Source organism: Staurois parvus, unplaced genomic scaffold, assembly GCF_062004578.1.
Source record: "Staurois parvus isolate SC_StPar_1 unplaced genomic scaffold, SC_StPar_1.0 ptg000195l, whole genome shotgun sequence".
In the NCBI taxonomy this organism is placed as follows: domain Eukaryota; kingdom Metazoa; phylum Chordata; class Amphibia; order Anura; family Ranidae; genus Staurois; species Staurois parvus.
The window spans coordinates 6,920,776-6,948,133 of NW_028317991.1; the positions used below are offsets into that span (position 1 = coordinate 6,920,776).

Genomic DNA, 27,358 nt, shown 5'->3' on the forward strand with positions numbered 1-27,358 from the left:
CTAACGAGCCTCCAAGGTGGAGAGATTCCTGTTTTTCTGAGCTGTTTTATCCGGTGGTGTGAAAGTACCATGGAGCTGTCTCTGGATGCTGAGAGGGGCCTCTGAGAGAGGTCTGGAGTTGCCTTGTATGCTGATTGTGTGTCAAATGATTCCACCATCTGTACCCAGATGACCACAAGGGATAACATATATACATGCGCTTTATTTTTGTGCGTCTGCTGAGTGCAATCATATACCAGTTCCAATCATGGATTTCACCAACACGGATCACATGAATTTTGGACTTTTATTTATCTTGATGATTTTATGTCATTATTTACTAAACACCAAAGTCACTTTTTATTTATTCATTAATTGATTCACTTATCCATACGTCAATATATGAGGGTTCACTGTATACTCACTTTTAGTGCAATCAAGCACTCATGCCAGTCACTTTATGTTATTTCAAGCGCTGCATTTTATATACTGTATTTATTACTTCTCAAGGGATGCAGACCCTGCCATTCTCATTGGAACACTGTAAGTGCATCAGCTGATTGAATAATGAAATTCACTCCCATTCAGATGCACTTTACAAATTGACAAAATCAGACCAGCAGATACTTCTTTAAAGCAGCAAAAGGTAGGAATGTGCAACAAAGTTTGTTAAAATCCCTGCAATGTACATAGTTACTCTTTAAACTTCGTGCAGACTTCTTGCTAAAGCAATCAGGAAGGGATATGAACTGGGAGAACAAATTCTGAGAAGTCCATAAATGGAGTACTGTTGTCATACTACTGGTTCTAGGAAACCCAATGTTATATTTTGGGTTACATGGCTTAGTGCAGAGCAAATGAAAAAAAAAATACCTAATGTTATATTACCAAATTGCTTGAAATGCATTTATGTATACAAGCATACAAGAATGCTGGCAGAAAAAAACCAACTGGTCCAACGATACTTACATTTATTTGTTTACTTTTAAGCTTTTTTTTCAACTGTTTTGTGTGAAAATATCCCAGGCATGTTTGAGTTCACTTACTGTTGACTGACTGTTATTTCACGGGTTTACGCAGTTTTAGGGCTTGAAATTTTAGGTATCTTTTTTTTTTTTTTTACTGCGCATAGCCTCATCTTTTATATTTTACCAAAAATTGCATTCCCTAATTATAAATTTAGTATGTTTTGTATTGAAAATTTGTATTTGACAAACTGTTGCACTAGGATCATGTGACATAAAAATTGGAACTACCACAATTTTATTCTCCAGGGTCACTGCTTTAAAAAAGAAATGTTTGGAGCTTTTAACTAAACATCAGGCCTAAAATGAATGAAACGTGCGCAAAGAAAAGTAAAATTGGCTCTGGCAGCAAAAAAGTTAAAGGTTTTAGTAATGGCTCCCTTTTCTCTTCTTTCCTCAATAGTAAGTTCCACCAGTCTTTGCCTGTTTTATTTTATCTTTCCAACCATGCACCATTTTTGTTGCCCATCTCCAGCCTCGCTATGTCTTCTCACTATGTACACAGTGTTCTAAATGAGAACTAACTGAAGATCTATTTAGGACAGTGAGGACCACTTTCCTCCTGCTGGTAATCCCTTTGGAGATACCTAAAGATCTATTTAGAGGAATCAGGACCTCTTTCCTCCTGCTGGCGATCCCTCTAGTGATAACTAAAGATCTATATAGAGGAATCCAATACCTCTTTCCTCCTGCTGGTCATCCCTTTGGAGATACTTAAAGATCTATTTTGAGGATTCAGGACCTCTTTCCTCCTGAAGGTGATACCTCTAGTGATAACTAAAGATCTATATAGAGAAATCCAATACCTCTTTCCTCCTGCTGGTTATCTCTCTAGTGATAACTAAAGGTCTATATAGAGTTATCGGGACCTCCTTCCTCCTGCTGGTGATCCCTCTGGAGATACCTAAAGATCTATATAGAGGAATCAGGACCTCTTTCCTCTTGCTGGCGATCCCTTTAGCGATCACTAAAGATCAATATAGAGGGATAAGACCTACATCCTCCTGCTGGTGATCCCTTTGGAGATACCTAAAGATCTATTTTGAGGATTCAGGACCTCTTTCCTCTTGCTAGCGATCCCTCTAGTGATAACTAAAGATCTATATAGAGAAATCCCATACCTCTTTCCTCCTGCTTCCGATCTCTCTAGTGATAACTAAATGTCTATGTAGAGGTATCGGGACCTCCTTCCTCCTGCTGGTGATACCTTTAGAGATACCTAAAGATCTATATAGAGGAATCAGGGCCTCTTTCCTCTTGCTGGCGATCCCTTTAGTGATAACTAAAGATCTATATAGAGGGATAAGACGTACATTCTCCTGCTGGTGATCCCTGTGGAGATACCTAAAGATCTATTTTGAGGATTCAGGACCTCTTTCCTCCTGCTGGCGATACCGCTAGTGATAACTAAAGATCTATATAGAGAAGTCCAATACCTCTTTCCTCCTGATAGCGATCTCTCTAGTGATAACTAAAGGTCTATGTAGAGGGATCGGGACCTCCTTCCTCCTGCTGGTGATCCCTCTGGAGATACCTAAAGATCTATATAGAGGAATCAGGACCTCTTTCCTCTTGCTGGCGATCCCTTTAGCGATCACTAAAGATCAATATAGAGGGATAAGACCTACATCCTCCTGCTGGTGATCCCTTTGGAGATACCTAAAGATCTATTTTGAGGATTCAGGACCTCTTTCCTCTTGCTGGCGATCCCTCTAGTGATAACTAAAGATCTATATAGAGAAATCCCATACCTCTTTCCTCCTGCTTCCGATCTCTCTAGTGATAACTAAAGGTCTTTATAGAGGTATCGGGACCTCCTTCCTCCTGCTGGTGATACCTTTAGAGATACCTAAAGGTCTATATAGAGGAATCAGGACCTCTTTCCTCTTGCTGGCGATCCCTTTAGTGATAACTAAAGATCTATATAGAGGGATAAGACGTACATTCTCCTGCTGGTGATCCCTGTGGAGATACCTAAAGATCTATTTTGAGGATTCAGGACCTCTTTCCTCCTGCTGGCCATACCTCTAGTGATAACTAAAGATATATATAGAGAAATCCAATACCTCTTTCCTCCTGATAGCGATCCCTCTAGTGATAACTAAAGGTCTATATAAAGGTATCGGGACCTCCTTCCTCCTGCTGGTGATCCCTTTGGAGATACCTAAGATCTATATAGAGGATTCAGGACCTCTTTCCTCTTGCTGGCGATCCCTTTAGTGATAACTAAAGATCTATATAGAGGGATCTAAACCTCATTCCTCCTGCTGGTGACCCCTTTAGTGGTGCACCTAAGAGTTATACAGGCATACCACGGTTTACAAACGCCTCGGTTAACGTAATTTTTGGTTTACGAATGAAAATCCATTGAAAATAATGTTTATGAATTGTTTTCACAGTACAAACTGATTAATTGGTTTTCAATGCATTTATGAAATAATTTTTAATCATGTCCCTGTACAGTATTTGTTCCTTTAAAGTGTACTTTATATAGAGTTTTGAACAGTCAAAAGACTTTTTTTTTTTTTTTTACTTTTTTCTGACCCCCCGGATCGGATTAATTGATTGGTTTTCAATGCATTTATGAATTAATTTTTAATGATGTCCTTGTACAGTAATTGTGCCTTTAAAGTGAACTTTAAAGAGTTTTGAACAGATAAAAGACTTTTTTTTTTACTTTTGTCTGACCTCCGGAACGGATTAATTGGTTTTCAGTGCATTCCTATGGGAAAACGCCTTACAAATTTTTCACAGTACGAAAAGTCCCGCAAAACAAATTAAATTCATAAACCGAGGTAAACTTGTATTTGCTTTCCACACTACCAGGATACACATTTTGCGTATCTTGCAATCATCTGAGATAAAATGCATTATAGACCGTCACCAGACCATTAATTTCAACAGTAATCTTTCCATAGGATTATATGTACATTTAATTCATTTTATTCATGATATTTACCTGTAAAGGCCTCTTGTGTAGCTATCCAGACGTCTTAAGACTGCTGATAGGACCTTGTATCTTGGCTGTATCTCTGACTGCAGCCCCACCAGATTCAGATCTGTCACATGTAAGACTCTATAGTATTCGTTTTTGTTCCTCCCCTGGTTGCTACATAAAACATGTAGGGAGAGGTGAAAGAGCTGGGCCAGCACAAACAGTAATTACACACTTTCTAAAGAGGAGAAGGCTATGACTTTGCAAGGAAAGTATAACTAAAGGCAAAACTTTTTTTTTTTTTTTTTTTTTTTTTTTAGTTTTGAATAGAATGGAGAGGGATTAGAACACATCTGGTTTTATTGCCCTCTGTGTCCCCATTAGGGAGATTCACCCATTTATTTGTCCTGTTTATCATTAGCATTGAAAGTGAACGTAAAGGAAATCCCAAATTTTTTGTTGTCCCCAGAAAAGTAATAGAGGGAAATCTACTAATGAGGACACTCGGTATGGTGACCTGGGGGGCCTCAAGTGGTTCCCTTAATTTTCAGGAATTTCCTCTCTTCCTGTTTTGAATATGGGACAGGAAGTGAAGGGAAATCTCCCCACTGGGATTCAGATGGTAACAAAAATAACTGCCAGGGGTTATAACCCTCTCTTACTCTATCCAAAATGAAAAAAAGTTTTGCCTATAGTTCTACTTTAATTTATATTTATAAACATTGAACTGCAGTTTACACAGTTTTGACTATTTCTCCAGCAATGCTACATCATGTTATGAACATTTCTTGGAATATCAATATACAGGGGTTGGACAAAAAAAAGGAAACACTACATGATTGCAGGTGTGAAAGTGACATCATGTTGCGCATTGAAAACAGAAGTGATGTAACATTCTTTTGCTGTGTGATGAGACACCTAGCTAGCAGGTGGCAAGCCTCACTTTTGTCATTCACTGTGTGCTCTGCTAGTAATATGGAGTCATGTCAGAGCTTACTGAGCTTCAAAGAGGGCGAATTGTTGGTGCCACTTGGCTGGTGTTCCTGTGACTGAAGTTGGCAATTTATATTCCGTGTCGTGAGGTACAATATCACAAGTTATGATGGCATATACAGTTTCCGGGAAAACGTCTGAGAAGTATAAGCGCTGTTGACATGGTCAGCTGACCGAAAGAGACAAAAGGAAATTGCGCAGAATTGTGACCCGGAATAAGAAAATGACTGCTGCAAAAGTGACTGCACAGCTCAATCTACCATGAAGACTGAGATTGAGCTCTGCAGTCACTTTTGCAGCAGTTGTTTTCTTATTCCGGGTCACAATTCTGCGCAATTTCCTTTTGTCTCTTTTGGTCAGTTGACCATGTTGACCGCGATTATGGTTATCAGACGACATTTTTCCCAGAAACTGTATATGCCGTCATAACCTGTGATACTGTGCTGCGCAACATGGCAAAAAAAGTGGCGACTTCAGTCACAGAGGCACCAGTTAAGCGGCACCAACAATTTGCCCTCTTTGAAGCTCAGTAAGCTCTCACATGACTCTGCATTACTAGCAGTGAATGACAAAAGTGAGGCTTCCCACCTGTTAGCTAGGTGTCTCATCACACAGTGGAAGCAAAAGAATGTTACATCACTGTGAAATATTTCATCACTTTCACACCTGCATATCATGTAGTGTTTGAATTTTTTTTTGCCTGACCCCTGTATTAGTATATGGCGGGGGTCTGCAACCAGTAGATCACAGCCAGGTGACTGGTAGATCGCTGTCTGGGCTTGCTGACCCGCCATCCCAGAGCATCAAACAGAGTGCAATGCAGAGGAACTACTTGTAAAGTTGGAGCTGTAGTAGGGAGCTAGAGGGGCATAAGCCGATGCCTCCTCTGTAGAATGCATATTGTATATGCATTCATGTTTGTGAAGTTGGAATTCATAGTGGGCCAGACAAACTGCATATTTTACATTTACTCACATTTTATATATATAGTTATATCTATGATACACACATTTTATATGCCTTTATGTAGCGCCGGCTCCTGTCCCATGCGGAGTGATACCAGCTGCACTCCACCTCTTATCCCGGCTAGCGGTCTCCAGAGTGGTGCCAGCGCCATCTTCAGGTGATTGTAAAGTACTACACTGGGCATAATAGTATAAGGCTGCTTTCACGTAGATGAACTGCGGTTTCCCCATATCTGGGGGGTGCAGCTTAGTGTATCTGTGACTTTCCTGGGTTTGCTGCACTTAGCCATAGACGTCTATTATATCCTGCAAGTTTGATGAACTTTCTGAAATTGCACCAAAACTCCCAAATGCGGGAGATTTGGTGCACTTTCAGAAGGTGCAACACACCTGCAGGATATAATAGAAATCTATGGCAAAGCGCAGCAAACCCAGGAAAGTCGCAGATGCACTGAGCTGCACTTTAAGTGCGGGTAAAATAAGAGTGAAAGCAGCCTTCTAGGGTGCTCAGAACAGTAAGGATTCATTTATAATTGCAGTTGGGGAGGGGGGTGGATGGTAAAACCCCATAGTGAAGATGTGTTTTTACCATCCCTGCCCCAATATCACCCCCTTTAGCTGCAGTGGCCTGGGGTGTACACTTGTCACAGCCACAGCACACCAGCCCTGTTATGGTTGGTGGGTGTAGCACCTGCCAAGCATGACCCATTCAAGCGAATGAGGCAGCTCTACAAGTACCCCCTGCAACCTTGTGCAGCATATCAAACAAGGGGTTAAAGTCGGCATCTTTGTGTTTCTTTTTCACCACCTGCTTTAACCCCTTGGACCTCGCAGAAGCATGCAGTTGTGGGGCGCATGCAGAGCGGTCCCATTTACTTGGGCAGGTGATAGCACCCACCAAAAGTGACAGGGGGTTTAATTCCTGCTGCGGCATGTGTACACCTTTGGCTGCTGCTTCAGATGCTAAAGGGGGTAGGGAATCAACCCCAGGGTTTTACCACCCACAAACTTGACATGTGAATAAGCCCTAAGGGTGCTATTGCCGAATGCAGCTAAGGGCTCATTCACAGGCGCTGTAGGCACTGCTGCTCCTCTGAAAAGCGATCTGACTGTGTTTGACAGGTGGTAAGGAAGTGATATGTTGCCTCCTTGCCACCTGATTTGAACCTGTGATTGCCGCGCAATGCACGCAATTGCAATGCAGTAGTACGCAATTAAAGGTTTAATCAGGTGTGTGCCCGGTGATCTTTGACTTCTCCCATGTTGTTCAGGTAAATTTCCACCTCTCTAAGGTTGCCTATCACTGGTATATGGTATATCATTTTATATAATGAAAGTAGAGTTACTTTTTATTTTTGGGTTTATTCTCATTTTTGTTGCCCGCAGTGTTAAGATAAAGGACCAGTAGCCCTAAAACTCCCTTTGGTCAAAGCTATTAAAAAACATTTGGAAATGCCTTTAGAAATGTTTCCCAGACTTGCATAGACACTGAATTGTTTCAGTTTGTGTTTCATTTTCGTCATGCAGCTTATTTTTCCATGATAGCAGCCATTTTAGACTACAGAACGCTGCAAACTGGCAGCTGGTAGCATCCTTCAATAGGATTACCGGACAGCAAGTCAGTTGTGTGTTGGAAATAAAATATCTTTCTCCATATTATCTCCTATATTGCCTGTTGTGATCTTTTGAACTTTTATAAATTGATTCATAATTGTTTTTTTTTACTGTAAACCGCCTGATAGTTTATGTTCCTCGGCCTTATAGAATCTGCCGATGGCAAATGTTCATTCAGCTGATGTACGACCGGCTGAGGTGCTAACAGGCTTTACAAAATATACTTCTACCTTGGCAGCGTATTACTGTGCATTTGAGAAATGATTGGCTGAATGACATGCGGTCCAGGGTGGTTGGGGGATAATGGATTGGATAGACCGGCCCTGTCTTAGTTGTGTTAATGAATGCAGAGGACTGATCCTGGCAGACAATCGCCTTTTGAGCCACTCTGTATTTTTGTTTTCTTCTTTACTTCTTTTTTGCTTTTAACTTGAATTCTCTAGAGAAATGTTATGCTATTGGAAAAAAGTACCCAAGGTCTCTGATAATGTCAAATACAGAGATGGCTACTGTTAGATACTGTAGAGACGAAGAGATAATTTTAATTGATAGATAGATAGATACGATAGATAGATAGATACGATAGATAGATACGATAGATACGATAGATACGATAGATACGATAGATACGATAGATACGATAGATACGATAGATACGATAGATACGATAGATACGATAGATTAGATAGATACGATAGATAGATAGATAGATAGATAGATAGATAGATACGATAGATCATTAGTTACATACTGTAGATGGAAAGATACAATAGATAGATAATTAGTTAGATATCTATAGTACCTATCTATCTATAGTAATTAGTTAGATACTGTGGGATGGGGGGGTTGTATAGTGAATCTAAATTTTATTTTTTATCTGACCCTCACAGGCCCCTTAAAACCCGCCCATGGGCCACTTAGGGGTCCATGGACCCCAGGTTAAGAATCCCCGAACTAGTGAATGTGTAGAAATGGAAAAGGCCCTGTGATCATTCTTTTAATTTCCTCTGGTTGGCTGAGGGGCAGATCATGATGTCATCCCCCCCGCTTCTCCACATCGGTCAGTTATAGAAAGCCTTGTGTTCAATGAAAAAATCACAAGGCGCCCCTTGAGAGGTGAAGTGGCCAGAGCATGCCACGCTCTTTATTTTGCACACAGAGGGAAGTCGAAGAAGCACCTGCCGGAAGAGGACATCACTTGCTGTATGTAGCGGTGGATACAACATTAAACTGCTGATTCCCCACGGCCACACAGAGGTGGCATCTGCATACATCGTTTAAGCCAAGCTGGCCCAAAGTCAGTTTGTAAAGTAATCCATTTCCTGTAGGTCTTCTTTGATATAAATCCATACCTGAGTTATTAATACCACTCTCTGATGCAGATCAGCCTTCCATTCTGTGTAGGACCTGCTGCATTAGAGTAGCCTCAAATTGCGTAGGGAAAGATTACGTCCAATTTATTTCACTCCCAACATCTAAGGGTTGTAGGACTTGTAGTGCTCATCGTGGGCAGCCAGGGCTTTCATCACACGTCATGAGGAGACAGAAAACTCCATTCTCTTGTGATAAGCATAGAGCTGCCGATGTGCAGTCAGTAGAATGTAGTGAGTAGAACCATGCACACGTTTGCCTTACAGCAGGGCAGCAGTGTAGATTAACCACTTACCTGCCGGGCACTTTTACCCCCCTTTCTGCCCAGACCAATTTTCAGCTTTCAGCGCTCTCATACTTTGGCAATTGCACGGTCATGCATCACTGTACCCATACTACATTTTTATAATTTTTTTGAGACAAATAGAGCTTTCTTTTCGCGGTATTTGATCACCACTGGGGTTTTTATTTTTTGCTAAACTAAAAAAAACCAACAATTTTGAAAAAAGGTTTTCTTAGTTTCTGTTATAAAGTTTTGTAAATAAGTAATTTTTCGCCTTCACTGATGGGCACTGATGGGCACTGATAGGCTGCACTGGTGGGCATTGATAGGCTGCACTGATGGACACAGATGAGGCTGCACTGATGGGCACTGATGAGGCTGCACTGATGGGCACTGATGAGGCTGCACTGATGGGCACTGTTGGGCAGCACTGATGGGCGGCACTGATGGGCATTGTTGGGTGGCACTGATGGGCATTGTTGGGTGGCACTGATGGACACTGTTAGGCGGCACTGATGGGCAGCACTGATGGGCACTGTTAGGGGGAACTGAGAGGTGGCACTGATGAGCATTGATAGGTGGCACTGATGGCCACTGTTAGGTGGCACTGATGGGCAGCACTGATAGGTGGCACTTATGGGCACTGATTGCCAGCACTGACTGCCAGCACAGATGGCCAGTATTGGCCGCACTGATGGGGCTACACTGATCACCAGGACACTGATGATTAGTGCCCTGATGATCAATGTAGATGTCCCCCTGCAAAATGCCGCTTATCTGCTCTCCTCTCCTCACACGTCAGGGTGAGGAGAGGACTGCCAATAACCGGCATTTCCTATTTACCCGGTAATCAGCTGTGATTGGACACATCCTGTTGGGAGATTCACCCTCTCTCTTTGTCCTGTTTAACATTATCATTGAAAGTGAAAGTAAAAGACAATCCCAAATTTTGGGTTGCCCCAGAAAAGTAATAGAGGGGAAATCTTCCAATGTGGACACTAGTTCTGGTGACCTGGGGGTCCTCAAGAGATTCTCTTGATTTGCAAGGATATCCTCTCACTTCCTGTTTTGTCTATGGGGGACAGGAAGTGAAGGAAAGTCTCTCCAATAAGAAAAAGAAGACAAAAATAAATCTTACAGGGATTATAACCCTCCCTTATCCAAAATGAAAAAAGAACTACTTTAAACTTTTTCAAGTATTAGTTTTTGAATGTGGCTTCTTTATGAAACACATGGACCAAACATAGACCTTTGTTCATCAATCCCGATTTTCTCTTGAGTTCTACATGAGATCCAATAAAATGTCTTTATTGAGAGAAAACTGTAACTTACTGTCTGTCTAATATATTCATCACAGAAGCAACTCTCCCCAGACCTTACAGAGTCCGCCCTTCCTATGTCTTTTATTTTTTTGTTCTAACTAATGAGGACACTTAGAAGCCTGCACAAGCCCTGACCGTAGAACAAGCTTTCCACTGCCAACAATAACACAACATATATATTAATATGTAAAACATCAACATAGGCCATCTGGAGATCTAATGAATAATCAAGGGATTCCAATTTAAACTATAGATTTTTTTCACCCTCCTCCTCAGAATCTTTAGGACAACACTGTCAAATTCAATTTAGTCAGCCCGGGCCTAGAATCCATTTTTCAAACTTTCTATGACAGGACTAATCGCTTCCACCTGTTGTTAGGCTCGAAGCCTTGACTGGCACTTCACCAGCCAGGCTGGAAACATACACACAACTCTTATTAGACTCCGCTGTTTCTCTGCGCTGAGGTCACTGAGCCATTAAATTAGTTCCATCCCATTTTTACTCTTCTCTGCACTGATTTTTGTTTCCTGCATATGTATATGTTATATGAATTTCTATATATTTAGTGTTTGGTGGAGACTGCCTTTTTTTTTTAATTTGGTCGTGACGTGTAGGGCCACAGGGAGCGATGGAGGTGGCTTTGGAATCAGAGGTCCAGAAAAGAACATTTTTTTTTCTTGGCTGTCCCTTGCAGTTTGACACATCATTATGAGCGGTCACTAAACTGATGACTAATTCATATATGGCACGCTCCTGAGTTCTGTTTATGTGGGAACGCGGTACTTTGTCATTGTCTTGGTGTTGCCTTTCTGTAGCGTCAGGAGATGAAAGCGACGGGTATGTGGAGTAGGAATGTGTCCCATAAGGGTGCAAGTGCTAAACAGGGAAGATGAGGTGCTATAATTCACATGTGTTATTGCAAGGACAGTTAAAGGACAGGTCCACCTAAATATTGTGAAGTTGGTGTTAGGTGGATACTAGTGTGTTGATGCGAGTGCCAGTTGCTCGCATTCTTTCTGAGGCTTTAGCAGTGAGATCTGTCTGGCTCACTGCTGAAGATCCCAGGCAACGCGGTGACTTATGCCATTTCTGCAGAGATTAGCATTAGACCGGTTACCCTTTATTAGGCTCCGCCTTTTAAGAGCTCTCTACAGGCATGAATGGAGAGACATTATGGGGAGCTTGGCTAAAATTAGCATTTCACTCACTATTCCCTGATAAATTAAAAAATCTACACCTACTGAACGACATATCAGACTGGAGGTCGCTCCACTTCCTTAAACTGAACCTCTCGAAAACCGAGCTCCTAGTCTTCCCCCCACCCCTCACACCACCCCCCATTGACTTCTCCATCACTTCCAACAATGCCACTATCAGGCCCGCCCCGCAGGCCAGAGTACTTGGTGTCATTCTGGACTCCAATCTATCCTTCCAGCCTCAAGTCCAATCATTAACAAACTCATGCAGACTCCACCTCTGCAACATTGCCAATCTCCGCACGTTCCTAACCCCAGAAACCACTAAACAGCTCATCCACTCCCTCATCATATCACGACTCGACTACTGCAACTCCCTCCTCACTGGCCTGCCTTGCCGCTGGCTATCCCCGCTTCAGTCGATCCTGAACACGGCAGCCAGACTCATCCACCTTACCAACCGCTCCATCTCCGCCACCCCCCTCTGCCAATTCCTCCACTGGCTTCCGATTGCGCAACGGATCAAATTCAAAATCCTAACACTGACGCACAAAGCTGTCCATCATACTGCCCCAAATTACATCACCGACCTAATATCCAAGTACTGCCCAACACACACACTCCGCTCCTCACAAGACTTCCTTCTCTCTAGTTCCCTAGTCTCCTCCTCGCATGCCCGCCTCCAGGACTTCTCCAGGTTGTCACCCATCCTCTGGAACTCCCTGCCCCAACTCATCAGACTATCACCTACTCTCCTCTTTTTTAGGCGCACCCTGAAAACCCACCTCTTCAGGGAAGCCTACCCCACCCCTTGCTAATTCGCCGACCTCCTCCACTCTTCCTACCACTCCATCCCCCACAGCTTTCTCCTCCTGTACCACTATCCCCTCCCTCCTAGATTGTAAGCTTGAAAGAGCAGGACCCTCGAACCCCTCGTGTTTTGCGTTGTATTGTTATTGTACTGTCGCATGTTCTATCCCCCTTTTGTAACGTAAAGCGCTGAGCGAACTGTTGCCACATTATAAATACTGTATAATAATAATAATCTACACTCACCGGCTACTTTATTAATTACACATATTCAATAGCTTGGTAACACAAATTACTAATCAGCCAATCACATGTCAGCAACTCAATACATTTAGGTATCTAGATGTGGTGAAGAAGGCTTGTTGAAGTTCAAACCAAGCATCAGAATGGGGAAGGAAGAGAATTTAAGTGACTTTGAACGTGGCATGGTTGTTGATGCCAGATAGTTTGGTCTGAGTATTTAAAAACTGCTGATCTACTGGAATTTTTATGCACAACCATCTCTAGGGTTTAGAGAAAATGACCTGAAAAAGAGAAAATATCGAGTGGGTAGCAGATGTATGGACAAAAATACCTTGTTGCTGTAAGAGGTCAGTGGAGAAAGGACAGACTGGTTCAAGATGATAGAAAGGCAACAGTCTATCAATATGGATCAAAATCTCTGAGGAATGTTTCCAACACCTTGTTGAATCTATGCCATGAACATTTAAAGCAGTTCTGAAGGCAAAAGGGGGTCAATCCCGGTACTAGCAAGGTGTACCTAATAAAGTGGCCACTGAGTGTATATTTATTATAATAAAGGTTTGTTGAACATATACTGTAGGTTGATTTATATTAAAGTAAACCTGTTACAAATTCATATTCAAAGGTGAAAGAAAACCACATTCAACAATGATCAATAGATCCAGAGATATAGGAATCTGAATTTTTATCCAAATGCCCAATTTTCCTATAAAGGCCTAGTTTGGTTCCATCTACTGAATCTTCACATTGCTCATGAAGATTATTCATTACATTGAACCACATAGAAAGGTTTGTTTGGTGTTAATATGGGGGTTCAAGAAAGGTCAAGTTTGACTTTAAGATAAAAGTTAAGATGTTCATATAACGTTCGCTCCCTATAGCTGATGATTTACAGATCATTTTGAAATGTGTTTTTCATTTACGTATGTATCATATCTGTTAAAATTGTCCAGCGATCTTGAAGAGATTCATGGAAGGATAAGGACTGGAACCTATCAAAATAAAGTAATTTAAAGAAGCCTTTTCACTCTTCCAACCTAGCCAACCCCCATGGAGAATTAATACTTATTTCCCCTTGCTTGCTCTCTGCTTCATTCCTCCATGAGAGCACTGAGTCAAACCCTATATAGGCTTCATTTTTGGATGGTGTCTAAGCTAGCACTAGGTTGATGATGTGGTGGTAGTTGACCACTCAGGCCTGGGCACTGCATCATTGGAAGAGGTTGAATGTTTTCTCATAACCAAAAGCACAAAGTATTTGTATTGACTCCATCAGAGAAATGGAATTGCAGGAGAGTGTGCTGGTGGGGAGTAGAGGCTTCCATCTTCAGCCAGTCTCGCTTCTGGGTTCAGAAGCCCCGGCCGCCTGACTGGCTGAGTCACGATGACGTCACTCCTATGCATGCGCACGAGAGTCCTGGGACACAGCACAGTGCTCTAAAGGAATGGTATGGATATACTGTTCCTTCAGAGCGCATGCGCCAACTCCAAAAATGAATACCCCCAAATATCTCCTACACAGTTCATGTTTAGGAGATATTAATTTTACTTACAGGTAAGCTTTATTGCAAACTTATCTCTAGGTAAAAATGAACAAGGTGGCTTTACTACCACTTTAAAATGTAGGCTCTGAATCAATGAATATTTTAAGGGTTTAAAGGCTGGTTCACACCAGAACGTGGTGCGAGAAAGTCTTGTTTTGTGCACTTTTCAAAATGTACTTTCAATGCAGTTTCAATCTGCAGCAGGTGCAGGGGCGGACTGACCATTTGGAAACTCGGGCATAGCCCGAGGGCCCGGGGTCAGTAGGGGGCCCCATGAGATGCCCCTGGTACCTTTTTCATAGTCTTTTTTGAGTTTGGGCAAGGACACAGGGGCCCCATGATCCCCTATTGCCCGGGGGCCCCTTGATTTTTCACTCCGCCCCTGAGCAGGTGTCAATATTAAGTTAATGCAGGTCACAAATGCAGTGTGTTTTGCCTGCACTGGATGGTACAAAAGTAACATGGGATGCGGTTGCAGTGAGTTTCCAAAAATAGTACATGCACTACTTTTGGTGTGGTGCGACAGAACTCCATGTGAATTGCACAGGAACATTCACGTATGGGTGATTTGGAATCACAGGCAGAATCACCTCAATTTCAAATTGCATCAAAACGTGGCCTGATAAAACACAAGTGCACAATTGCTCTAGGCTCAGGGCCAAAATCTGATTCCTGAGCTTCTTTGGAGCTACAGTCGCACCTAAGACAGTCCAATCAAGGGAATGGACTGCACTACACGTTTTTCTGCATATTTCCACACGTTTCTGCCGTGACCTGAAGGTCCTTTTTCAAGTCAATTTTTCATCAGCCCTTATTCTTTTTCTCCAAGCCATGTCATATTTTTGCTACCTTTTTGAATCCATAAAGCATCATTTTTGTTTGAGGATAATTTAATGCTTCATTTTATCCTTACAATGTTTTAGGTATTGTTACGTTATCGTAGAAAGGCAGCCATGATATGCAGAGTGCAGTAATCATTGGCAATCAGTTTTAGAGCACTGTTAGGCCCCATGTACACGGGACACTTCTGAATGATGGAAACTGACTGCTGGAAAACGTAGGTTAAAAAACGTCTGTTTAGCCGCATTTGTATAACGCGTTTATGCGCATTTATGTGCATTTGCGTTTAGAAGCGTTTTTTTAAAGATAAGCACAGGAGAACCTCCCAAATTCCCAGAATGCACTGAAAAGTGATAAATTATTAACTATTTCAGACTGTTTCAGAGAAATACAGAGAGTAGAAGCAGAGACAGCAGTATGTGTTGAAATTAGCTTAGGTGTGAGTTGTTCATTAACATATCTTTTGTTTCCAAGGGTGGGAGAGGTCTGAGGTGTGAATTGGTCATTACAATGTGTGACAAGCTTGGTAGGAACATCCTGTGTTCAGTGTTTTGTCCATCTGAGTACCTTGAAAATGCTTTGCATGCATTTTTCATGATGAAAAAAGGCTCAGGACAGCATCAGGAACTGGAAGACTTAAAAAAAAAAATTTCAGATGCAAACGCTTAGAAATGCGATTTGCCGCGTTTACAAGTGTTTTGCGTTTGAAACTCTGATAAAATCGACTGCTGAACGCAAGTTTTCTGCGGTCAAAAAAACGACTGTAAACGCAAATGCCTGTAAACGACTATAAACAACGATGTGTACATGGACCCATAGGAAAACATTAGGGTGAGTTCAGGGGCTGCTGAAAAAAACGCTGAACAGCTCCTAAACGTGAGTTTATCAGCTACAGTGTACATGAGCCCTTAATTGATCTGATAGCCCTAAAATGAAATTTGATTTGTTACTGGGAGTTGCTTTAATTTACCTTTTTATGTATGCATGTGCATACATACTGTATAATATCCTACATATGTGTAAGAAAAATTGTTTCTTTTTGTTTTTTGCTCACACACGTTGAATGTTATGGATATAGATGCACAGACACTGTAGTCTCAATATGCATAATGGAGCTATGCATACACCCCTGCATATTTATTGCATTTTGTCTTTGCAGGTGTGAGACACAGCGGCCTGTTTTCTGCGCCTCGCAGTGAATGCATAATGTGTCGAGCGGCTGCCGTGCTGCATTCTGAATTCTTTCCCTTTATTTCTGCTAGTTTAGAGATGGTTAGGCAGGAAGGCTGGTGTGACTGCAATTGGCAAGACCCATAACCCCTTGCCTCAGGGCTGACTGCATAACTAATGAAGTCAAAGTACACCACTTAATGCCTTCATTGACATGCCAAGACTTCTCCAGCTAGGAGGCTTTACCTAGGAATATTCCGCTAAGCTCACTCTGCCATCAGGACTTAGTTAACTCTTCACTGGATTTACTATAAAATTCAAAATTTATTTTCTGAATGATGCTTTTTAGGGGTCATCATAAACTTGTGTAACGACATTTAAAGCTGAAGTCTACATAAAAAGCAAAGAAATAAAAAGCTTGCCATAGGCAATCCGTTGATCATTGTTCTATCAAATCATTCAGAAGGACAGGAAACTGTATTTTAACCTGATTTGCTATGTAACTATATCATAGGAATATTCATTACTGAATGCCAACACAGCAGCAATGAATGATACTTTAAAAGTCGTATTTGTACTGAATGATACTCTAAAAGTCATATATGTACTGAATGATATTCTAAAAGTCATATATGTACTGAATGATACACTAAAAGTCATATATGTACTGAATGATACTCTAAAAGTCATATTTGAACCACTGAATGGCAAAGTCCTTATAGCAGTGAACTGCTACACAGATCACATTCCAATAGTATTTATATGCATGCGCAGGGGTTTTAATAACCCATTTTAATGTTCGCTTTGTGTAGTCCCATTCTCTTCAAATTAAATTTTTGGATACTTTTTGTGGTTTAAGTTTTCATAATTCATAAATATATATATATATATATATATATATATATATATATATACACAGTGGGGATCAAAAGTTTGGGCACCCCAGCTAAAATTTTGTATTATTGTGCATAAAGAAGCCAAGGAAAGATGGAAAAATCTCCAAAAGGCATCAAATTACAGATTAGACATTCTTATAATATGTCAACAAAAGTTAGATTTTATTTCCATCATTTACACTTTCAAAATAACAGAAAACAAAAAAATGGCGTCTGCAAAAGTTTGGGCACCCTGCAGAGTTAATATCTTGTACTGCCCCCTTTGGCAAGTATCACAGCTTGTAAACGCTTTTTATAGCCAGCCAAGAGTCTTTCAGTTCTTGTTTGAGGTATCTTTGCCCATTCTTCATTACAAAAGTCTTCCAGTTCTTTGATATTTCTAGGCTGTCTGTCACACACTGCTCTTTTAAGGTCTATCCATAGATTTTCAATTATGTTGAGGTCAGGAGATTGTGAAGGCCATAGCAAAACCTTCAGTTTACGCCTCTTGATGTAATCCCCTGTGGATTTCGAGGTGTGTTTAGGATCATTATCCATTTGTAGAAGCCATCCTCTCTTTAACTTCAGCTTTTCCACAGATGGCATCAAGTTACCATCCAAAATTTGCTGAAATTTTATTGAATCCATTTTTCCTTCTACTCGTGAGATGTTCCCTGTGCCACTGGCTGCAACACAACCCCAAAGTATGATTGATCCAACCCCATGCTTAACAGTTGGACAGAGGTTCTTTTCATTAAATTCTGTGCCCCTTCTTCTCCAAAACGTACCTTTGCTCATTCCAGCCAAAAAGTTCAATTTTAACCTCATCGGTCCACAGAACTTGTTTCCAAAATGCATCAGGCTTGCCTATATGTTCATTTGCAAAGTTCAAAGGATGATTTTTGTGGTGAGGACGTAGAAGAGGTTTTCTTCTGATGACTCTTCCATGAAGACCATATTTGTACAAGTATCTCTTTATAGTGGAATAGTGTACCACAACTCCCGTGTCTGCTAGATCTTTCTGGAGGGATCGTGCAGTCAAACGTGGGTTTTGAATTGTTTTTCTCACAATCCTGCGAGCTGTTCTGTCTGATATTTTTCTTGGTCTTCCAGATCTTGCTTTAACTTCCACTGTTCCTGATGACTGCCATTTCTTAATTACATTCCGAACAGAGGATATTGACATCTGAAAACGCTTTGCTATCTTCTTATAGCCTTCTCCAGCTTTGTGAGCGTCAACTATTTTCAGTTTCAGTTTTCTAGACAACTGCTTAGAAGAACCCATGGTGCTGATTGTTGGGGCAAGGTCAGATGGGTCTGGGCATTTAAAACCTTTGAGATTGACATCACCTGGTCTTCCCAGACGATGATTGAGAACAATCCATGACACTGGCAGGTCTCAGCTTTGCAAAGGGGGCAGTGCATGCTCTAAATTCTGCAGGGTGCCCAAACTTTTGCAGACGCCATTTTTTTGTTTTCTGTTATTTTGAAAGTGTAAATGATGGAAATAAAATCTAACTTTTGTTGACATATTATAAGAATGTCTAATCTGTAATTTGATGCCTTTTGGAGATTTTTCGATCTTTCCTTGGCTTCTTTATGCACATTAATACAAATTTTTAGCTGGGGTGCCCAAACTTTCGATCCCCACTGTATATATACAATTTTCATATTTATAAATTTAATTGTCATATTTCATAAATATAGTTATTTTGTTGAAATTAACTAAAATAAAAGCACCTGAACTATTAATTTATCTCCATCCACTTATACCACCCCTCCCATAAAATGATTAAGTAAAAAATAATTGCAGACCCAAGACACATCAAAATCCTGACTGCAGCTCACCAGGGCTTTCTGCACTTTATGGTCTAAGGCTAGGTGCTGCTCTGCGGGCCACGTTTTGCGTGAGGATGGCAGCCCATTCATTTGAGTGGACTACTGTGCCTCCTGAAAAGGCACTGAAAAGGTCCCTGCACCTTTTCCAAAAATATGACCCACACGTAAACCACAAGGGCAGTGCAGTTCCCAATGTGGGAAGCCATGCTGCGGTTTCCAGTGCGTAGGGTGCCATTATGATTAATGGCATTCCCACACATCTCCTAAATTGCAGTGTGTTTTTACCTGCGGGTGGTTGAGCGTGCTGGAAGAGGTGCGGTCCCACAGTGGCAACAACCCACACAAGTGTGAACCTGATGCACAAATCCAGCTGCAAAAAAGATATGGGTTGGTGTGGAGGAACTTGAGTGCTCTGACCTTAACCCTACTGAAAACTTTTAGAATGTATTGAAATGCAGATTACGAGCAAGGTCTTCTCCAGCATCAGAATCTGACCTCACAAATGCTCTTTTGGCTGAGTGGGCACAGATTCCAAGTGGAAAGCCTTCACAAAAGAGTAGAAGTTGATATACAGTAAGTGCAAAAGGGAGGAAAACTTCAATCATGGTATTGGAGAGAAGTCCAAAAACCTCATATAGGTGTAAAACTCAGGTGTCCCACAAACTTTTCCATGTGTATGCACAGCTTGACTTTGTGTAGGCTACAGTGGAGAACCTGTAGATCCTAAAAAAAAGTTGCTAAATGCAGCATGGAAAAGTTTTAAGTCTTGTTTCCACGCACAGTCCTGGAGGTACTTTCAATCTCATTATGTGTTGACAACACAAAAAAAAAAAATTGATTTAGGTAGTCAAGGTCACGCCAGCAAGTTACTCATTTCACTTGAAACAGGTTAATTTGGCTTTGACTTTTAATCCGCCAAAAATCAGAGGCCACGGGTTAATTTTGTTTTCAGATAATCAAATGATTGTCTTGAAAATCCAGCTCCCTCCACAGAATTAGGTGACTCTGACCTCCCATAAATGTGTTAAAAATATCAGAATCTCTCCCCCTCTGGTTGGCCCAGGTCCCAGCGGCCTAATTTTCCTCCAATTATGCCAGGAGTGCAAATATTTTAACAATCTTATTTTGTATTCACATGAAGTTTTCAGTCATAACACCTCATATCCTTGAGGCTCAAGTGTCCTTTTAATTGTAAAGGGAACACTACATTTCCCCTTGACACTGATTTGGAATCTATAGTATTGCTGTAAAGTTGGTTTCCTTTTTACTCCCTGTAAAAAAAAAAAGAAAAAAAAAAAAAAGAAGGGAAAGGAAGCAAAAGAAAACCGTAACAGTAAATCTGTTAATTGTGTTATTGTTTAATTTTTAAAATTTTGTAATACTTTGATTTTTTTTTTCAAAACTATGGTCTCTGTTTTTTTATTTTATTATTTTTTTTTAGAACTATGGTCTTCATTAAATATATATATATACAGTGGGGAACATAATTATTTGATCCCCTGCAGATTTTGTAAGCTTGCCCACTTACTAAGAAAGGAAGGGTCTATAATTTTTATCATAGGTGTATTTTAAATGATAGATACAGAATATCAACCAAAAATCCCCCAAAACACACATGATACAAATGTTATAAATTGAGTTGCAGTTCAGTCAGTAAAATAAGTATTTGATCCCCAAGCAAAACTTGACTTAGTACTTGGTGGAGTAACCCTTGTTGGCCTGGTAAGACGTTTCTTGTAGTTAGTTACCAGGTTTGCACACATCTCAGGAAGGATTTTGGTCGACTTTTCTTTACAGATCTTCTCTAAATCCCTATGGTTTCTTGGCTGTCAATTGGCAACTCAAAGTTTCAGCTCCCTCCATAAATTTTCTATAGGATTAAGGTCTGGAGACTGGGTAGGCCACTCCATGACCTTAATGTGCTTCTTCTTGAGCCACTCCTTTGTTGCCCTGGTGGTATGTTTTGGGTCATTGTTCTGCTGGAAGACCCATCCATGACCCATCTTCAGTGTTCTGGCTGAGGGATGAAGGTTCTCATCCAAGGTTTTACAATACGTAGCCTCGTCCATAGGCCCCTCAATGTGGCAAAGTCAGCCTGTACCTTTAGCAGAGAAACAGCCTTAATGTTTCCACCTCCTTGACTGTAGGAATAGTGTTCTTAGGTTCATGGTCAGCATTTTTCTTCCACCGAACGTGGCAAGTCGAGTTAATGCCAAAGATCTCATTTTTGGTCTCATGTGACCACAACACTTTCTCACAATCCTTCTCTGAATCATTTAGATGTTTATTGGCATACTTCAGATGGGCCTGTACATGTGCCTTCTTGTGGAGGGGACTTTGCGGGTGCTGTAGGATTTCAATCCATGGTGCGTATTGTGTTACCAATGGTTTGTTTGGTGACTGTAATCCCAACTGCTTTGAGATCATTCACAAGCTTCTCCCGTGTAGTTATGAGCTGATCCTTCACTTTTTCTCATGATCATTCTTACCCCATGAGACAAAATCTTTGTTATATTTCTTCCACTTGTATTTATTAAGTGTTCTTGCATGGCAAGACCACTTACTGTTATCTCACATATATATTCTTATTATTATAGCCAAATTTACCACCCTAACTCCTCCCACAGTTTTTACACTACATAGACAGTAATATACCGAAACGTGCGGATTGTTCCCGATTGGTGTGCTATTACTTTGTTGAACGTTTCGCCAAATGGTTCACGAAATATAGGCGTTTTTGCGGTGAAATTGGTCCCATAGGAATGAATGGCGGAATGTTCAAAACTAGTTACTCTGCCCAGTCCAACCTTTTCACAGTTACTCCAGCCACTCCAACCACACAACAGTTACTCAAGCCACTCCACCCAGTTACTCCGCCCACTCCAGTTGTAGACTACTGGTGGAGGCAAGAACACTTCACACAATTTCCCCAGAAATTGTAGCTTTTCTAGTTTATTTTGTATTTCTTCCAATAATCACTCCAACAGTTGTCTCCTTCTCACCAACATTCTTGCTGATGGTTTTGTAGCCTATTCCAGCCTTGTGCAGGTCTACAATCTTGTCCCTGATGTCCTTTGACAGCTCTTTGGTCTTGCCCATGGTGGTTAGGTGTGAATGGAAGAAAGAGATTCTGTGGACATGTGTCTTTTATAATGAGTTGTCATTAGGAGGACTAAGCTGTGTACCACATGAGCACATAGCCAGCCTGTGAGAGCCAGAATTATTGTTGGTTGGTAAGGGATCAAATACTTATTTTACTCGCTGAACTGCAACATAATTTATAACATGCGCAACGGATCAAATTCAAAATCCTACGAAGCCGTCCACCATACTGCCCCGAACTACATCACTGACCTAATATCCAAGTACCACCCAACACACACACTCCGCTCCTCACAAGACCTCCTTCTCTCTAGTTCCCTGGTCTCCTCCTTCCATGCCAGCCTCCAGGACTTCTCCAGGGTGTCACCCATCCTCTGGAACTCCCTGCCCCAACCCATCAGATTATCACCTACTCTCCTCTTCTTTAGGCTCACCCTGAAAACCCATCTCTTCAGGGAAGCCTACCCCACCCCCTGCTAACTTGCCAACCTCCTCCACTCTTCCTACCACCCCATCCCCCACAGCTATCTCCTCCTGTGCCACCATCCCCTCCCTCCTAGATTGTAAGCTCAAAAGAGCAGGGCCCTCGATCCCCTCATGTTTTGCATTGTATTGTTGTTGTTCTGTCACATGTTCTGTCCCCCTTTGTAATGTACAGCACTGAGCGAACTATTGGTGCTTTATAAATACTGTATAATAATAATAATAAAATGTGTTTTTCTGGATTTTTGGTTGATATTCTGTCTCTATCATTTAAAATACAACTATGATAAAAATTATAGACCCTCCATTTCCAAGTAGGCAAACTTACAAAATCTGCCGGGGATCAAATTAATTTTTTCCCCAGTGTGTGTATATATGTGTGTGTGTGTGTGTGTGTGTGTGTGTGTGTGTGTGTGTGTGTGTATATATATATATATATATATATATATATATATATATGTATTAGTTGCACATTTGCAAATTTATAATATATGGAAACTAAAGTACCTTTTCAAGGCCCCTCTGCAGTGTGGTCCTGAACTATAGTCTACAGAGTCTCTATCTTGGAGTGTATATATAGCAATAGATAAATAAAGTGGTTCTAAAGGCTCTGAGCTGATTCACACATGTGTGGTGAGGATTGAAGCTCAGGTTTCACAGCTAATTGATACAGTAGTTGTTCAGCAGTTCATGTCAGGTTTACATCAGGTTCAGGACAGGATTAGCACCCAGGATTATCCTGTTTACACATCTTTGGTTTAGAAACGGTTCCCATAGAATTTGAAAAGCCTCTAATCCGCACCTGAACTGGACCGTACTGCTCAGAAATCTTACATGACTCTTTTTTCACTGAATCTACACCTCCAGTGCACTGGACATATATGAACAGGCACCATAGGAAGCAATTTTTTTTCACATGTCATGCAGACTGGATGCAGTTCAAACCACATCCAATCCACGTATATGTGAACCGGCACTCAAGGTTTTTTACCTTCATGCATTCTATGTGTAAGAGCTGATTCACACATGTGCGGTGCGGATTGAACATCCAGTTTCACAGCTAATTGATACATATGTGAACAATGTTTTTTCACATGTCATGCGGATTGTTCAAACCACATCCAATCCGCATATATGTGAACCAGCACTGAAGGTAAAAACCTTCTTTGTGCATCGGCCCCCACCAATACTTACCTGAGCCTGATCGTGATCTAGCAATGTGCACAAGAGCCTCGGTTCTCTGGGGACTCTCTCCTCATTGGCTAAGACAGCAGCGAGTGGGCCAATGAGGAAAGAGAGGGGGTGGGACTAAGACACTGCTCTGCCTTTTGAATGGACACGCAGAGCAACCGGTCAGGAGCAAGCCTGCTTGGGCGCCTCCAAGCAAGGGGCACTTCACTCAGGGAAGGGGCCAAGAGCACCAACGTGGGACCTGAGAAGAGGAGGATCTGGGCTGTTCTGTGCAAAATCACTGCACAGAGCAGGTAAGTAGTATGCTTGTTAGTTAACCACTTCCCGACCGGCCGTTGCATATAAACGGCCGGACGGTGGCACTGCAGGGTCGGGTGGCCGTTTATAAACGGCGTCCCCGCACCCTGCTTGTGCGTGCTCCCTGGGAGCGCGCAGCATCGATTCGGTGCCCGCTGTGTCCTCCGGACACAGTGAAACACCGATCGTCGGACGGGACCTCTGTACGAGGTCCCGATCATGTGATCACTGATTGGCCAATCAGTGATCACATGCAAAGTAGTAAGCAAGATGTCACTTCTGACATCATTGCTTACTACGTGTGAAATCTGTGAATGGTCACAGAGGTCACATGGTACAAGGCTATTCACAAAAGCCTTGTACCATGTGACAAGCTGTGACCAATCACAGCTCACTCAGTACTTCTCAATGAGTGCAAGAATGAACACGGAGAGAAAGAGAAATGATTGCTTTTACATCCTATATGGGTGTAAAAGCAATCAGTGTAAAAAAAAAATCTTCATCACCCCCCACAAGTAGTACAGTGTCACTGACACTGTACTGCTAGGGTGACAGTATGTAAAAAAAAAAAATGTAAAAAAAAATGTTTAAAAATTATATTTTTTGGTTATAAACAAATTTGGATTTTTTTTTTTTACTAAAAAGATAACGGAATACATTTTGCCCAAGATTTATGATGAAATATTATTTATTTGTAAAATTTTATAAAAAACTTTTTTTCAAAATTTTTGGACATTTCATTTACATAGCAAAAAAAATACAAATCCCAGCGGTGAATAAATACCACCAAAATAAAGCTTTATCTGTCTCAAAAAAATGGTAAAAAATTAATTTGGGTACAGTGTTGCATGACTGCGCAATTGTCATTCAAAGCGTGATAGCGCTAAAAGCTGAAAATTGCCCTGGTCAGGAAGGGGGTAAAAGTGTTCGGTCTGGAAGTGGTTAACAAAAAAAATAAAATCGCCTTTAATATCACTTAAAGAGCAATTATGCCTCTAGGTAGCCTATTCTTCCTTAAAGTAGCAGATCCCCAGCACAGCACAGTGGCAACTGAAGACTTCTAGTGTGTCCCGACAACAAACACAGCAATCTAAAGAAAAATAATAATCACGGCAAAACCGCACCGCGTTTTTAGGTGCCATTGAAAATGTATTGCAACCAAACGTGTTTTGTGATTGCAGTGTGATTTAAGATCACAGGCAGTATCACAGCAATTGGGTCGAGATCCCAAAATGCCAAATATGAATGGAGCCTAAATCTTGTACAAATTTAATAAATAAGTGTCTCAGATTTTTCCCATTTTTTGCATTAGCTTTTGAAATGTTATATATGATAGCTGGTATGCTTTCTACTCAATGTGACCCAAAAGCAACCACAGTTATTCTCGCTTGCAAAATGATTTAGCTACCGTATTACTGTACCTCGCTCTGCCAGGTGATTGTTTTGAAAATTATATTTTAGTGCCTTTTAAACATTATTCTTTTCTGTAATAGACCATTGCCCTGTTATCGCCATCTCAGGGGTTATTGTAGCCAGCATCCATAAGAGACTCCAAGTCCTTTTTGCATTTATATTTTGATAGCTTAAAGGCTCATATTTTTCATCTTTTGATTCTTTAATTTTTTATATTTGTCATAAATTAATAATTGCGAAAGGAGGAAAGGCCACTGGCTTTCATTACAATATATTCCAAGATAACACCGATGTAGCCATAGAGCTTAATTCGGTGAAGGCTCTTATACATTTGTGGTTTCTGTTCTGTTTTAGAATGCTGGGAAATTTGGATTAGGCGTGGACTACTCTGATGCTGCGAGCCTCCCCGATTGGCTGGTTATCAATTAGAGAATTTTTATGGTACCTGCTAAGGTTTTAGTTTTGGATAGAGTAAGAAAGGATTTAGAACTCCTGGCAGGTTTTTCTGTCTTAACCTCTGATAGCTTCTTATTGTTGTCTTTTACTCTGTTTCAGATTTCAGATCACTACCTGTTTGGTAAAATTTTGGCCCCAAAACAGAAAGTGAGGGAAAATTTCTCTAACAGAATCTTTGGATAGCAGTTAAACCTGACGTGGGTTCTAATTTTTCCACATTCAATCGAAAACCTTTGAAAATATTTTTGTTGACATAACGTAATTATTTACGTTTTCTTGACAAGCTGTAAATAAGCTTTAAAACAAGCCCTCGCTAACCTCTGTACCTGTGGACACTGTGGAACAATTGATCTTCAAAGTTCAGAAAATCAGTGAAATTATTTAAATTAGAAGAAAACAAAGGTAAAAGTATTTTTCAGAAATTTGAAAATGATTACCAAAGAATTTCCTAAATTAGAGACTGTTGAATGATTACTCTGCTGCACCTATTGAAGAATAGAGGAGAATAGAAGGGATTAATCTCAGAAAGACTTCCTATAATATATATTTGCCCATCCAGACATACTATTCCTGCCTCCACACTATTAGAAGACTTATTTCATTACTCTCATTAAAACCTACTCATCCAATCCCTGTCAACTCTTCTCTACCTTCAACACTCTTCTTCATCCTCCACTGCCTCCACCCACTCTCACTGCTCAGGAGATCTCCAATCACTTCAAAAAGAAAACCGATACAAGTCATGATACATCAATACAATCCGACGAGCAGATACTTCCCCTACTTTACATTCCACATTGACAGGGACAATCACTACTTCCCGCATTCAACCCTGCTACTATAGACAAGGTTGCTAAACTTTTTTCTAACGCCACCTAACCACGTGCCCCTTGGACACTGTTCTGTCGCAAATGCTACAGTCACCCTCTGGCTCTATCCTACACTCTGTAACTCAAATCTCCAATCTCTCCCTCTCCTCTAGCATCTTCCCCAATTCTCTAAAACATACACTAGTCACCCCCATACTTTAAAAGCCCTCACTAGACCCCACCAATCTTAACCTACGAACCATCTCATACTCCCCTTTTTCTCCAAACTCCTTGAATGCCTAGTCTACAACCAGTTGGGCAACCACCTCACTGAGAATAACCTTCTTGATCCACTTTAGTCTGGATTTTGCTCTCAGCACTCCACAGAAACTGTTCTCCTCAAACTCACAAATGATCTACTAACGGCTAAAACCAAAGGACACTATTCTGTACTCCTACTCCTGGACCTCTCTGCTGCCTTTGACTCTACTCTACTCCTGTGGTCTCTGTGTCTGTGCTCTTCGTTGGTTTTCATCCTACCTATCCCACCGCACCTTCAGTGTCACTTACAATTCTACTTCCTATTCTCCTTTTCCTTTCTT

At 41.1% G+C, this 27,358-nt stretch overlaps 1 protein-coding gene across 1 annotated transcript in view; it reads left to right on the forward strand.

Moving 5' to 3' along the window:
- The window catches only part of HLCS (holocarboxylase synthetase), a 283,272-nt gene that overhangs the window by 111,691 nt on the left and 144,223 nt on the right, over positions 1–27,358 (forward strand). The gene's annotated exons all lie outside the window — the stretch shown is intronic.